This window comes from Anomaloglossus baeobatrachus, chromosome 1 (genome assembly GCF_048569485.1).
Source record: "Anomaloglossus baeobatrachus isolate aAnoBae1 chromosome 1, aAnoBae1.hap1, whole genome shotgun sequence".
Lineage (NCBI taxonomy): Eukaryota > Metazoa > Chordata > Amphibia > Anura > Aromobatidae > Anomaloglossus > Anomaloglossus baeobatrachus.
The window spans coordinates 401626336-401641029 of NC_134353.1; positions in this window are offsets into that span (position 1 = coordinate 401626336).

Consider the following 14694-nt stretch of genomic DNA (forward strand, 5'->3'; position numbering starts at 1 on the left):
CACCTGATCTGAAGGACTTTTTCTTCTGATTGCCCTTAGGGGTCTGTCTGTTTGGTTAGTCCATTTAGTCTCCATTTTGTCAATCCTGATTTTATCCTGGTTTGCCTTTTGTTTGTGTTGACCTTCACTGGTGTGACTGAAGCATAGAGGGACAGGGGGCTTCTATGCTGTTCTTTATTATAAGGGACTCTAGACTATCCCTAACCTCAGGGTTACCCCTAATGGTGGATATACTGATTCCTGTGCCTGGCTATTCTCCTAACCAGATCTAATAATTTAAACCACTTTACCAGGGAAAAAAGGGACAGGAGTGTGATGGTAACACAGATTTAGGCCTAAAACACACTTCCGCAAAAAAAAGTACGTGTTACGGTCCGTTTTTCGGGTCCGTGTTCCGTTTTTTAGGGGCATTTCTCCGGTACGTATGGCATCCGTGTGATGGCGTATGCGAGCCGTGTGTGCATGTGGAATGTCCGTATTGACATAAAATACGTACGTGTGCAGTCCGTGTGCCGTCTGTTTTTCAAGATCCGTATTTTCACACAAATAACCTTGTTAGCCCATCATAATGTGCTCCTGGTGTGTTTAATTGGTCAATTAACTACCCAATTTGGTTAGTTTGCTTAAAAAACCTTTAAAAACATGGATTCTGAGCTCATTCCCACATTATACACACTCCAAAATGTCTCTCTCCAATGAACCAACCATGTATTTGCTCTGGTTGATATCTAGGGATTTGGGGTTAGGCGACATATGATTGAAGAAGAGCCACCACTGGAGAGAAGGATGTGGATTCACCCCCTTGTAAAGCTCAGGAAAACACATGGGCATTTTAATATTCTCTATGGCGAAATGCGGAAATTTCCACCAAAATTCCAAGCCTACTGCCATCTCACCATGAATTCATTTGACAACATCCTTGGCCTTGTGTACCATCGTTTGAAGCATCAGGACACCTGTATGCGCCTCAGCATCTCCCCTGAGGAACGATTGTTGGTGACTTTACGGTAGGTGTTGTCATGTATACTCATGCGTTATCTGTTATTTGGAAATACATGTTAAATCTCGAAGGCATCATTTTGTAGAAATTATGTAATTTTATATTTAGGTATTTGTTGAAAACTTATATAGATCAAATAACCTCATTGTAATATTAAAATATGATCTGAGAGCTCACATCTACCATTCTAACTCTACCAAAATTAAAGAAACAAGAGTCATAAATCAAACAATCTTGTTTATTAAACAGAAAAGTAATTATTTTTCCAATATGGAAAGTAAATATGAACACATATGTTTTTCCAACAAAAGCAATAAAATAATAGTCATACACAGTATCTCGCCAGTCATTGGATGACACAAATATTAGTTTTGAAAAACAACTTTCATGAATAGTCAGAGTAATGTCATGTTTTTTTTCTATTTCAGTTACCTTGCAACTGGTTAATCCATCAGCAGTCTACATTTCGAATTCTTATTGGGAAGGTCTACAATTGGCAAGATTATCCTGCATACCTGCACTGTGCTATGGGAGGCCCTTAGGCATCATGTCATGCAGCTGCCTTCAACACAGGAATGGATGCACATTTCTGAAGAATTTTTGGAGAAAACAGCTTTCCCTAATTGTATTGGCGCCATTGACGTAAAGCACATTAGAGTGAAGAAACCACCTAACTCTGCATCAAGATATTTTAATTATCATAAGTTTTTTTCTGTAGTTATTTTGGCCATGGTAGATACAAACTACTGCTTTTTATTTGCTGATATTGGGGCCTATGGCAGTGCCTCAGATGCACGCATTTTCAGAAGCTCACGTTTAGCAAGACGATTAATGTCTGATAGTTTAAGTTTGCCTGCACCAAGACCATTGCCTGGTAATAATGGCCCTATTGTTCCTTTTGTCATGGTTGCAGATCAGGGGTTTGTATTGTCTAGGCATTTGATGCGTCCATATCCCAGAAGGGGGCTGGACAGATCAAAAGCCCTATTTAATAGCAAATTGGCCAGAGCACGTTGCTATGTTGAACGTGCCTTTGGCATTTTGGCCTCAAGATGGCGCATTTATCAAACCACCATCCAACTCCAACCAACCACTGTCAAGGCTGTCATTAAAGCTACAGTAGTATTACATAATTACTGTAGATTACATGAAAGCAATGACGAAGACATTGAGGAGTTGCCAGCTTTAAATGCACCATTTGTAGAGAATGGTAGTGTTAGAACCAATGTGTCCACTTCTGGTCTACAAGTGAGAAATCAGTTTAAAGATTATTTTAGTTTAAATTGCCATAGTCATGTATAAATTTGACATTGTTATAGTTTTTATCACTTGGTTACATAAGCACAAACATATATGTAATACAAAAGAGAAAATGACCATACATAGGTATAATATGTGTGTTTTTTTTGTTGGTTGTGTTTGTGGTCCCAATAAGCTATTGTGATTTAACTTTATTGCTATAAAATCAGGATTTTTTGTTTTGCAAGTAACAGTACTACTGAATGTACATGACTAATAAAAATATGGCAAATTGGATTTGTAAAAATTAGTCCAGATTTTTTATTGAACCTATGTATGTATGTTATCTTTTGCAAAACACCCTGTATTCTATTATTTTTTTTTACAGAATTTTGTCAGGGACATTAGCCCATACAAAACACCATACTTTATTATGCGATAATGGCACGCAAACATAATTTGTTTGACACTATTGGAATACAAGTATGGGACCAAACCATATGCAGATACTGCATAGTGGCTGGATTTTTAATAATAAAGGTGTCTGAATGTTAGTGTAGTAGTTTATGTGCATGCATTTTTTCGCTAAACCCAGTTTTTTCTAATGGATGGTCCAAACAACATGTCCAGAGCAAGGCAACATTCTAACAGGCAGGTAATGTTTTTGAAGTGATAGAGTAATTGCTATTGAAAACACAAATCTGACCCCATGCATATAGAGTAAGTAATGTGTTACATTTTGAAATGTTTTCCGACCAGCAATACCCTAGAAAACATACCAAAATGTAAAATAATACATACAATATCACATTATGATTCAACTAAATCCTCTAGGCTACTGATGCTTTCCTGTGTAGTCTCCATTGCATTGACACCTACAGAATATGTTTGCTGCACAACACTAGATGTTGTAGTGAGTGATTGATCAGTGTTTCCACTAGTAACAGTTGTTGTACTTGGAAAAAATAATGATGCAGTTGTTTGAGCAGATGGAAGACCAAGTGTAGGTGGTACATATTGATGTGTTGGAAGAGGCTGAGTATGTGTGTATGTGAAGTTAGTTGGGTAAGTCTGATGTTGAAAGTACTGTTGTGGATTATTAGGAACATGGTAGGATGTTGTTTGTTGAAACATTTGAGGTAGTCTATGAACATTACTAACAATCTAGGATAGTTAACAGAGGTTTGCATTGGTGTCTGGGTACTTGTGGGACAAATGATGGCTGTTGAGCTGGCCTTTGTGTCATTAATGTACCTGTTTGTTGTGGGACAATTGTTGGCCTAATTTGTACATCACTTCCCATAGAAGAAGATGGACACTGTATATGTGTTTGTTGCACTACAGGATTTAGTTGAAAATTAGAGTAATGTTCATCAGTTTGGGTTTCCACAGTTTGTTGGGTTGTGTTTGTGTGTGGACCACGTGGATTAGCTCTCCATTGCTCTATCACTTCAAAACAATATATGCGTTCTGGCTCACGTTGGGTAGCAAATATTAGTGTTATTAAGGACACCCTCAATCTGTCCTTCCTATCAGGTGCAACCAATGCAAGAGAGGGAGAAAGGGGGCCGTAAAATCTCTCTCCATAACTCTCTGGTATCAGTGAATTCATCATGTGTATTATTCTGGTATCAATGATATCTGGCAGGGAACGTAAATCTTCATAACGCCTATGTCTGCGACCACGGATAGATTGTGCTACTGTGCGCATGGTATTAGTTGATATTCTTGGCTGTGTGCCTGCATGTTGCTGTGGACTACTCTCTGCAAGAACTGGTGAAGGGCCACTTTGTTGCCCTAAAGACTGGCCTGGAATTACATTAGTTGATTGACTTGTTCCCAAACCCAAATCAGAGGACATTTCTACTGCGTCTGGCTGGCTGGTGTTGGGGATTGTTGGTGGTTGATATGAGGTAGGCTCCATCTCAGAAGCAGAGGTCTCTGTTAATACTGCTGACTGGGCTTCCTCACTATCTTCCAGATTATCCTCTGTACTTTGAAGAAAGAAAAAAAAAAAAAAAATTAATGTGTGCATTTAAAAAAAAAAAAAAAAAAAAAAAAGCCATGTGATGTAATGGTTTAAACTTACTTTGGTACTTCCATAATGGGCATGAGGAAGGTGGGTCTTTCATAATGGACATATTTTTTCTTTTTGGCTGCGGCAGCTGTGGTTGCCACTGGGTTATATTCTCTTCTGAACTGGTCACGTGCTGAGCGCCATCGCCGTTTAACAAGATCCACTGTTTAAAAACAAAAAATTGTATACTAAGGTCACAAATTATAACAATTGATCAATAAAAAAATCCCAAAACATTATTCTTGTATTGCAGCAATTTAAATAAATTGGAACACACATCCATGTGTATGAAAACAACAACCCATGACACTCATATAGTGACATAACACAATAACCTCCTGCTCTCTGGCCTCCCTTCCAACACTCTTGCACCCCTCCAATCTATCCTAAACTCTGCGGCCCGCTTAATCCACCTCTCCCCTCGCTACTCCCCAGCCTCGCCACTCTGCCAATCCCTTCACTGGCTTCCCATCGCCCAACGACTCCAGTTCAAAACATTAACCATGACATACAAAGCCATGCACAACCTGTCTCCTCCCTACATCTGTGACCTAGTCTCCCAGTACCTACCTGCACGCAACCTTAGATCCTCACAAGATCTCCTTCTCTGCTCCTCTCTTATCTCCTCTTCCCACAATCGTGTACAAGATTTCTCCCGTGCATCCCCCATACTCTGGAACGCTCTACCTCAGCACATCAGACTCTCCCCTACCGTGGAAAGCTTCAAGAGGAACCTCAAGACCCACCTCTTCCAACAAGCCTACAACCTACAATAGCCCTCAGTCCAGTAGACCACTGCGCAGCCAGCTCTGTCCTCACCTATTGTACCATCACCCATTCCCTGTAGACTGTGAGGCCTCGCGGGCAGGGTCCTCTCTCCTCCTATACCAGTCTGTTTTGTACTGTTAATGATAGTTGTACGAATACCCTCTCTCACTTGTAAAGCGCCATGGAATAAATGGCGCTATAATAATAAATAATAATAATAATAATAAGCATGACAAAGTAAACAAGATCTCCAGTAAAAAGATTAAACCACTGTATAAATCATTTATCTCCTTTTTTACTTACAAAAAAAAAAAAAAAACTTTCAGTAAGCCATGAGAAACAAAATGTCTATAAACCCATGAAGTGCCATAAGATTTTCCATTATACACTACACATTACTGTTACCATTCCAGACATGGTGACACCAAGGGACATGCATAATAAACCAAACATGAAAATACAACTCAAAATTTATAGACATTTCACAGCACATTTACAATAGAAATAGCAAAAAATTGAACACAAAAATATAAATCAAACATGTTTAATTTTTGCTTGACCACCCTGAAATGCCTTTTGTACATGCATAAAATGCTTTGCAGGCCACATATACACATGCTGACATTACTAGAAAACTGCAATGAATAGTTCAAAAGGCCAAAAAACTACACTATCCTGTTTGTGAGTCTCCAGTGTAGCTCAAAATGAGTCAGGCCCATTAATACATGCCAAACAAACTATACAAATATGGATATAATCTGCCTACAGAATGAGCACATGTAGGTAAAGACAGAAGCAATGCAAATATGTGTACTCACCATATCTATTTTTCTTTCCAGGGGTACATTGAGACCATCCATTCCTAGGGTAGACTAGCTCTGCCACAGCCATCCATGCTCGTTCCACCATTAACCTGTCATGGTAGCCATCAACACGTGTGTCCCACAGCTCTGGATGCCTCTCCACTTCTCCAATCAGCCTCTCTGTATCGATTCTGGGCGCCATGCTCAGTACCTGTGTTGTTCTCTGTGCACAAAGTTCCCCTGCAGTGAGAAGACAGGTGCCCAGCTGCTGTTTGGCGTGCAAATGAGACAGGAAATGTATCTTTGGTGCCAGAATTAATGGCCTACAATTGACCTAATAGATTGGTAACAAGTGTTTCAGATTTTGTGATGAAAAATGGACATGGACGATACGTGCTGAACACGGACATACTCCGTGTGCGGTCCGTGCAGGCACGGACCCATAGACTAAAGCGGGTCCTTGCCTGCGTGCTGCCGGCCAAAAACGGACATGTCGTCCGGGTAGAAAAGCGCACACATGTACTTACCACACGGACACACGTTCCGTGTGATTTTACGTGTGTGTGCCATCTACCATTGAATAACATGGGTCTCTGTGCAAATACATACCGCACACGTACAAATTAAACGGATGTGTGTTGCGGGTCTAAGATAGACAGGGGAAAACCAAAACTCAGAAACACTGCAAACTCACAGAAACAAACAGTAAGGAGGGCTTTGCACATTGTGACATCACTACTGCGATATCGCCGGGGTCAAATCGAAAGTGACGCACATCTGGCGCCAGTAAGGACGTCGCAACGTGTAAAGCCTAGATGCACCAATAAACGATCGCAAAAGCGTCGTAGACAGTCATCTGTGTAGTGTCGGTCATTTTCATAATTTCGCTGCAGCGACAGGTACGATGTTGTTCCTCGTTCCTGCGGCAGCACACATCGCTGTGTATGAAGCCGCAGGAGCGAGGAACATCTCCTTACCTGCCTCCACCGGCTATGAGGAAGGAAGGAGGTGGGCGGGATGTTTACGTCCCGCTCATCTCCGCCCCTCCGCTTCTATTGGCCGCCTGCCGTATGACGTTGCTGTGACGCTGCACGACCCGTCCCCTTAGGAAGGAGGCGGGTTGCCGGCCAGAGCGACGTCGCAGGGCAGGTAAGTGCGTGTGAAGCTGCCGTAGCGATAATGTTTACTACGGCAGCTATCACAAGATATCGCATCTGCGATGGGGGCGGGTACTATTGCGCTCGGCATCGCAAGCATTGGCTAGCGATGTCGCAGCGTGCAAAGTATCCCTAAGAGACTAAGGAAAAAAGCAAGAGCAGTAAGGTAGCAACAAAAAGACAAAACCACACACACTCACAGCCACAATGCACAGCAACGACCAGTAAGTCTGGATCATAACACCTCACCACACCAGTATTGGTAAACTATATCTGGCATTAATGAAATAGTTCAGCCTGCATATATAGGAGGGTAGCAAATGTGATTGTCTCTCCCACAACATGTAATAAAACAGAACAACAAGCAGCCCAGCAGAGATTAAAGGGTGCTTTACACGCCGCGCCATCGCTAGCGATCTCGCTAGCGATGTGACACGCTAGATCGCAGATAAGATTTGCCGAAATCGCACATAGGTCATTTTTTGTAGCGCTGGTCACATGTGCGATCTCGGCAAATCGTATGTGCGATCTGGCATGTTACATCGCTAACGAGATCGCTAGCGATGTCGCAGCGTGTAAAGCACCTTTTACTCTTGCTAATCTGCCTAAGTCTGTGGGTTGATGCCAAACTCTCGCTGTGCTGATCACAGTCCTCAGATTAGTTAGCAGACAGAGTGCCAGAATCTGTAGTCTCCACAGATCCTGATGCTGCCATGACAGTTGGTGATGCCTGCAAAAATCTAAGAGGGGCCTCAGGACCCCCAGGACCCGATTTCTCTGGACGGAGACAGTGAAAACTCCTGACGAAGAGCTCAGCATGAATATCAGAGGCTGCTACCAAAGTCCTTTCCTGAGGACCATAACCCCTTCAATGAACTAAATACTGCAACAAATGGCAACGGCAATGGAAACGAAAATCAACAATTTTTGAAACCTGAAACTCTAATGACACATCAACTAGGATTGGAGGCGGAGGTAAGAGAAGAAAGGTTCCAGAAGCTATATATTTTTTTAAAAGATATCTATGAAAAACAACATGGATTTTGAATGATGCCAGAAGTGCCAGGAAAAATGCCACAGGAATAATGACCGCAGTAATTTTATATGGATCAATAAACCAGGGTCCTAACTTTAATGAAGGTAAGGAGTTTAATGTTCTTGGTAGATAACCACACCAGATCACTCACACACAGGTCCGTACGTGTCTACAGTCAGCCACACTTTTATATTTATAACCCATGTCACGCAAATGTTGCTGAACCTAATCCCATGTAGACGATAAAGATGAGACAAATAACTCTTCCCCAAGTACCCCTGACGAGTGCTCATCCTGAAATGGACAGAACTGCAGATGCCAACCATAGACACAAAAAATGGTGATACTCCAGTGGATTCAAAACGATGATTATCAATGATGAATTTGGCAACAGGAAGGAAAGAAGATGACTCTTCCTGATTGTCAGATTAAATAACAACATAAATACTGGTCCAAATTCTGATTTACACATTTTGTTTGTCCATTAGCCTGAGGGTGGAATGCCAAAGAATGAAATAACTTAATCTCTAACCAAGACTAAAACACTATCCAAAACTTGACAAGGAACTGAGTTCCTCTATCCAAGACAATATTAGAGAGAACTCCATGGAGTTTAGTGACTTCCTGAACAAAATCTGAACTAAAGTCTTGGCAATAAAATATGTCATTTTAGAAAACCTATCCACAATCACCAATGACCGTATTACCAGCAGAGTAGGGTACATCCATTATAAAATCCATAGAAATGTCTGACAAAGGTTGACACGCAAAGGTTGCAAACATCCTGAAGGACAAGTGTGAAATGCCTTAGCGTATGCACAGGTAGCACACACAAACACATAGGCTACCACATTTCTCTGGATTACGGACCACCAAAAGCAATGCAATATGAGGCAATAAGAGTCCCTTTAATCCCAGCCAGATCATCAAGAACAGAATCATGATGTTCTCGTAAGACATTAAGACAAAGATTCAGAGGAACGTACAACTTGTACACCGGAACCCCAGACTGCGTATCACACTGAGCTTCTCTAATGTCAGATTCAAAATCAGTACTAAGCTCCAACACCACCACTCCCTTCTGAAGAATTTTAGGCATGTTCCTCACAAAGCATTGGCCTATAAAGAAATTAAAACTATTGAAAAACAATGACCATTGAGCTTGTATTGGTGTAAGATGCTTTGCTGATTTGAGGAAGAGAAGATTCTTATGGTTGGTGATTACTGAAATAGGATAGATAGCTTACTCCAAAAGCTGTCATCATTTCTCAAATGCTAATTTAATCGTAAGTAATTCAGTTACCAATATCATAATTACATTCTCCCAATGATAGTTTTTAAGAAAAAAAAAACAAATGGATGTAGCTTACCAAGAGATGGACCCTGAGATCACACAGCTCCTACACACACTCCTAACAAATTAACCTCCATTGTAAAAGGCTGAGATACATCATCCCGTTTCAATACAGGTGCCGGAGAGAAACATTTTTTAAGATGATCAAATGCACACAAAGCACCCTCAGACCATCTCGAGAAGTCCATACCTTTTTTAATCAATGTCAATGAGAGGTTTTGCTATGGCAGAAAAATTCTTAATACATTTTCTGTAATTGCAAAACTTAAAAAACGTTGCAGAACCTTAACGTTTCTAGGACGGTCCCATTTTAATATAGCCTGTAATTTAGTGGGATCCGTCCAAAAACCTTCCGCCTAAATTATATACCACAAAAAGGACGTTTCTCTACAGTGAATGCAGTCCCTGACAGAAGTTCTGTCGCTTATCCATGTTATGTAAATAAAAGCTTATAACCTGACTTTAAATTCATTAATTGGGTTTATAAATTACTCTTTTGAAAGCTGAAACCCTCCCAAATTTGGTTTAGGTTATGAAAATAAAGTTGCTGCAAAGCTGAAATATTGATCATTTAACGAACACAGAAAGGTCAGATTTTGGCAAGACAAAAGTTTTGTCGCCCACAGAAAGTAATGTGAAATTCAAACAATAATTAACTTCTAATACAAAGATATGTTGCTTAACATTGGTGAATGAATTTGTGGTGCTATTGGAGCCATATTTAATATTTTGTGTGACTTCCATGAGGTTTAAGGACTGCATCCATGCGGATCAACAATGATTCATAGAATTTATTGATGAAGTCATCAGGAATAGTAAAGAATGCAGTCTTGCATGCCTCCCAGAGTTCATCTAGATTCTTTAGTTTTGTCTGCCAAACTTCTTCTTTCATCCTACCCCAAACATGCTTAAGGATGTTCATGTCTGGTGACTGGGCTGGCCAGTCCTTGAGCACCTTGATCTTCTTTGCCAGGAGGAACTTTGTTGTAGAGATGGATGTATGAGATGGAGCACCATCCAGCTGCAGAATTTGACCCCTTTTATGATTGGGAATGTAAGATGTAGCTAATACTTCTTTTATATTTTAGGCTATTGCCTTCCACCTTGCAAATATTTCGCACACCCTGTACTGAATGTAACCCCAGACCATGATCTTTCCACCACCAAACTTAACTGTTTTCTGTATCAGTACGGGCTCCAGTAGGTCTCCTGCAGTATTTGCGGCGGCTGTGGTGTAATTTAACTGAAGATTCATCAGAAAAATCCACCTTCTGCCACTTTCCAGCGTCCATCTGTTTAGCAGGCTGTGGGACTTGGCAAATGCCACACGTTTTTTTAATTGCCTTTTGTTTAGTGCTTGCTTCTGGGCTCTTCTCTACCCGTGAGTCTCCTGAACCAAACTTGACAACGTCATATATGCCTATGAGACAAGATTGGGTCAAGCACCCCCAGCTAGTCCGCCCATCATGGTCTGCACAAAGACCATGAGGCCTTACTATTTTTCATCTTTAATGCTAATGGATATGTGATATTTCTGTTCTGTAAATTTTTGTGCATCTATATAATAGGTTTGTGTGAAGTATGCTTAAAAATATGTATTAACTAAAAAGGGTTGTCCAATGAAGTTAAATCGTCCACAGGATAAGTGATAACTAATAGATCTGTGGGAGTGCAACCTCTGGGATTTGCCCAAATCAGCAGAATCCAAACAATTATTTTCTGTTAGATAATAATCGATCACCTCTCCATCCATTATTTTTAGGTCTACCAGAAAATGCAAAGGCCAGGGCTTGGTAACCCTGTAGGGAATGAGCGGAATAGCAGTTGGGCATGTGCACTACCACTCCATTCTTAATAGGTATAATGTGGATAAAAGTTCTATGTTCTTGTTTGTGGTAGATTCAGCTAAGATGGCCTTTGGCCGAACGATTGACTGAAGCAGGTTCACCCAACTGCTAATGTGCATGGCCAGCTTAACTCTTGTTTGCTTTATGCTTCCTGTGGGATGGGTGAAAATTACTTTAACACTAGTACAGAAATGTATACTTCTGAGAAGCCATATCTTACCCCACAAACAATGATAATCTTCAAAAAAAAGATAAGTATATATATTAATCTACAGTATAATTTTTCCATAAACAGATAATTCATTCTTAACAGTACAATAAGATATGTGATGCCGTCTAATGACTACCTCCATCCATACTTTCATTATCTATATATGGTCTCTGTCTTAGTAGATAAGTCGGTAATAGAAAGGGAAGAGTGCACAATGGACTTTCTACTAGCTGGAAACAGCTGAGGTTTCACAATACTGAGATAAGAAATATACTTCTGAGCATAGAAGTTGCAACACCAAGAAGGAAATCACAGGGTCTATAGATATCTTAATGAGATACAAATGATGAAAACATAGCAACATTTTCAAAAGTGCAGGCACTCACACACCATGACTGCTTTCAATGAGATTATTAATAGTTGTCTGAGGAATGTTCAGAAAGCTTTAATTCACTTGGGCTCGCAAACCAATACCATCCATTGCTGGCAGCTCCCGTTGCAATTACCAACAATGACATTCCAGATGTACTCAATAGATTAGCTGCAGGTCATGGTAGCATATTTAAGCCACCAAGGCTGCTCACATAGCACAAGTAATATGCAGCCTGGTGTTATGTTGAAAATGGTTACATAGTTACATAGGTTGAAAAAAGACCTAGGTCCATCTAATTCAACCTTCCTCCACCAATTATATTTTGTCACTAAATCAATTATAACCGACAATGTTGTGTGTACTGAGGAAATCATCCAGCCCTTTTTAAAAAATTGTTTTAGTATCTTCCATTACTACCTCTTGTGGTAGGGTTTGTCTGACTACAGTCTACAGTCTACAGTCAGACTGCTCTAACTGTAAAGAACCCTTTCCTATTTAGCTGATGGAATCGCTATTCTTCCACTCGCAGTGTATGGCCCCTGGTCCTTACTATTGTCTTTGGAAGCAATAAATCATGTAAGAGTCCTATGCATTGGCCACACATGTACATATAAATGAGACGTCTTTTTTCTAAGCTAAACAAATCCAACTTTTCCAACCTCATATTATATTTGAGGCCTTCCATTCCTTGTAGTAGTCTAGTTGCCCGCCTTTGAATTGACTAACTTCTGAATATCCTTTATAAAATGTGGAGCCCAAAACTGGATCCCATATTCCAGATGTGGCCTTACAAGTGATTTATAGAGGGGTAACAATACGTTCGGATCCCGGGATCTAATCTCTCTTTTTATACACCCTAAAATTCTAATGCTTTTGTAGCTGATGCTTGTAACCAGAATACCCAAGTCCTTCTCCTATTCTTTAGTCCCGAGTTTTCTTCCATTTTATGCCAAAGCACGTGTCGGCACAGCAGTGGTGGATCATGGCTTCAGATACACGCCCTTGATTTTGGACATTGTCTTTCTATATAATGTGGTACTCTGTCTGTTCTGTGCATTATTCCACGTCTACCTTTTGAGCAGCTCCTTTGCCTCAGGTTAAATATATTATTCTCTATCAAGGCCCATATACGAGCTTGGGAGTATCTGATTAATTGTTATCATACACATTTTTCTATTTTTGATATATAATGGCTACGTTATATATATATGCTTTTTATGGAGTTTATGTATACCTTGTTGGGGACATTGTCCATAAGCCACAGCCATATATACCTTCTTGTGTATCCTGCTATGCTCATTTCTGGAGCAATTTACTTGTATTATTGACTCCTATGGGGCAACATATTTGTATTTGTATTTATACATATTTTGTAGTCTGGAGGCTTTGAATAAATGTCTAGTGTCTTTTTTGTTCATACACACTGCTGTGTAGCTTATAACTGTAGCAATTAATTAGGTCAAAGCCAATAGAGGCAGACCACGCGGCTGCTACGGGGCCCTTGACCTAAAGGGGCCCGGAGCAGCTGCCCGCGGTGCGTGTACTTTTACTATAATAATTACCAGCACGGGCGGCTGCCCAAGGCCGTCACCAAGCAGCTGATTAAGGGGGGGAGGGCCTGCACTGTTGTATAGCTGCAAGAGCCAACACAGAGGTGCAGACTCACCCACACTGCACTAAGCAGTCTCTGCTGTAGAGGGGGGAGTGGCCAGGCAGCGTCTTCTACCAGTCAGAGGGGTGTGAGAGGTCCCAGGAGGAGAACAACCAATCAGGAGAGGGGGCGGAGCTTGTTTAGCACAGCCACGGCAGATTGAAAATATGAAAAGGAAAAAACAGCAGAAGGAGCAGAGATCTGACAAGGAGAGACAACAGAGCGGAAAAAGAAGAGGAAAGAGAGAGCTAGGCAAACAAGAAGAAGGGAGAGCAGAAGGACCAGAAAGGAAAAGCAGAGGAACTGAACAGCACAGCCAGGAGGACCCACAGGAAGTGGAGGCACAGCACAGGAGCAGGTGAGTATTATAATGTGCAGATGTCTGCCTTTAACACTACAGAAAGAACCTGCCCTGTGACATCCCTGTGTGTAATATCTCTGTAATAAAAGGTAAACCATCAGCAAGCCGTATGTAAATTCTGTGTGCAGCACTCTGCAGCAGAGTATGAAGCAGAGCCGATATACCAGATGTGGCACTGCAGAGGGGTATCAGAGTAGGAGCGAAGCCCCATGTATCGCTGCCATAAGCGTGGGGCTTCTCTCCTACTCTGATACCCCCTCTGCAGTGCCACATCTGGTATATTAGCTCCGCTTCATGCTCTGTTGCACAGTGCTGGTGTGGCACCCTGGACAAGCCAGGGGCCACAGAGAACAACACCAACACACCCCACACTCCCGGTCAGGCACACTGAAGTTAGACACAAAACCCTTGTTGCCTTCCTCCAGGGGCTGATGTTCACACCAGGGGGTGGGCCAGGCGGTTGGTCCCACCTACCGAGGAGTTCACAGTCCTAGAGGCGGGAAAAGAAGACAGTTCAGTAGAGGAGAGCAGAGAGTTCAGCTAGGGAAGTAAAAGTGGAAGGAAGGAAAGTGGCAGCTGAGCAGACTAAAGTTGGTCCGGGTGTGTGGCCTGGACGGATCAGCAAGGTTGGCAGACGGTGGTGACCGTCTGCAGGAGTGGCCTATCAGAGCTTACCGTAAAGACCGTGGACGGGCGGTGGCCCGGCGGTACCGGACCGGTACGCAAAGAGAAGTCAGCACCATCTGGCAAGGGCTTACGGACCCCGGCAAGGCTAGGAGTCGCCGTGAATTTGCCAAATTCGTTAGCGAAGGGAACC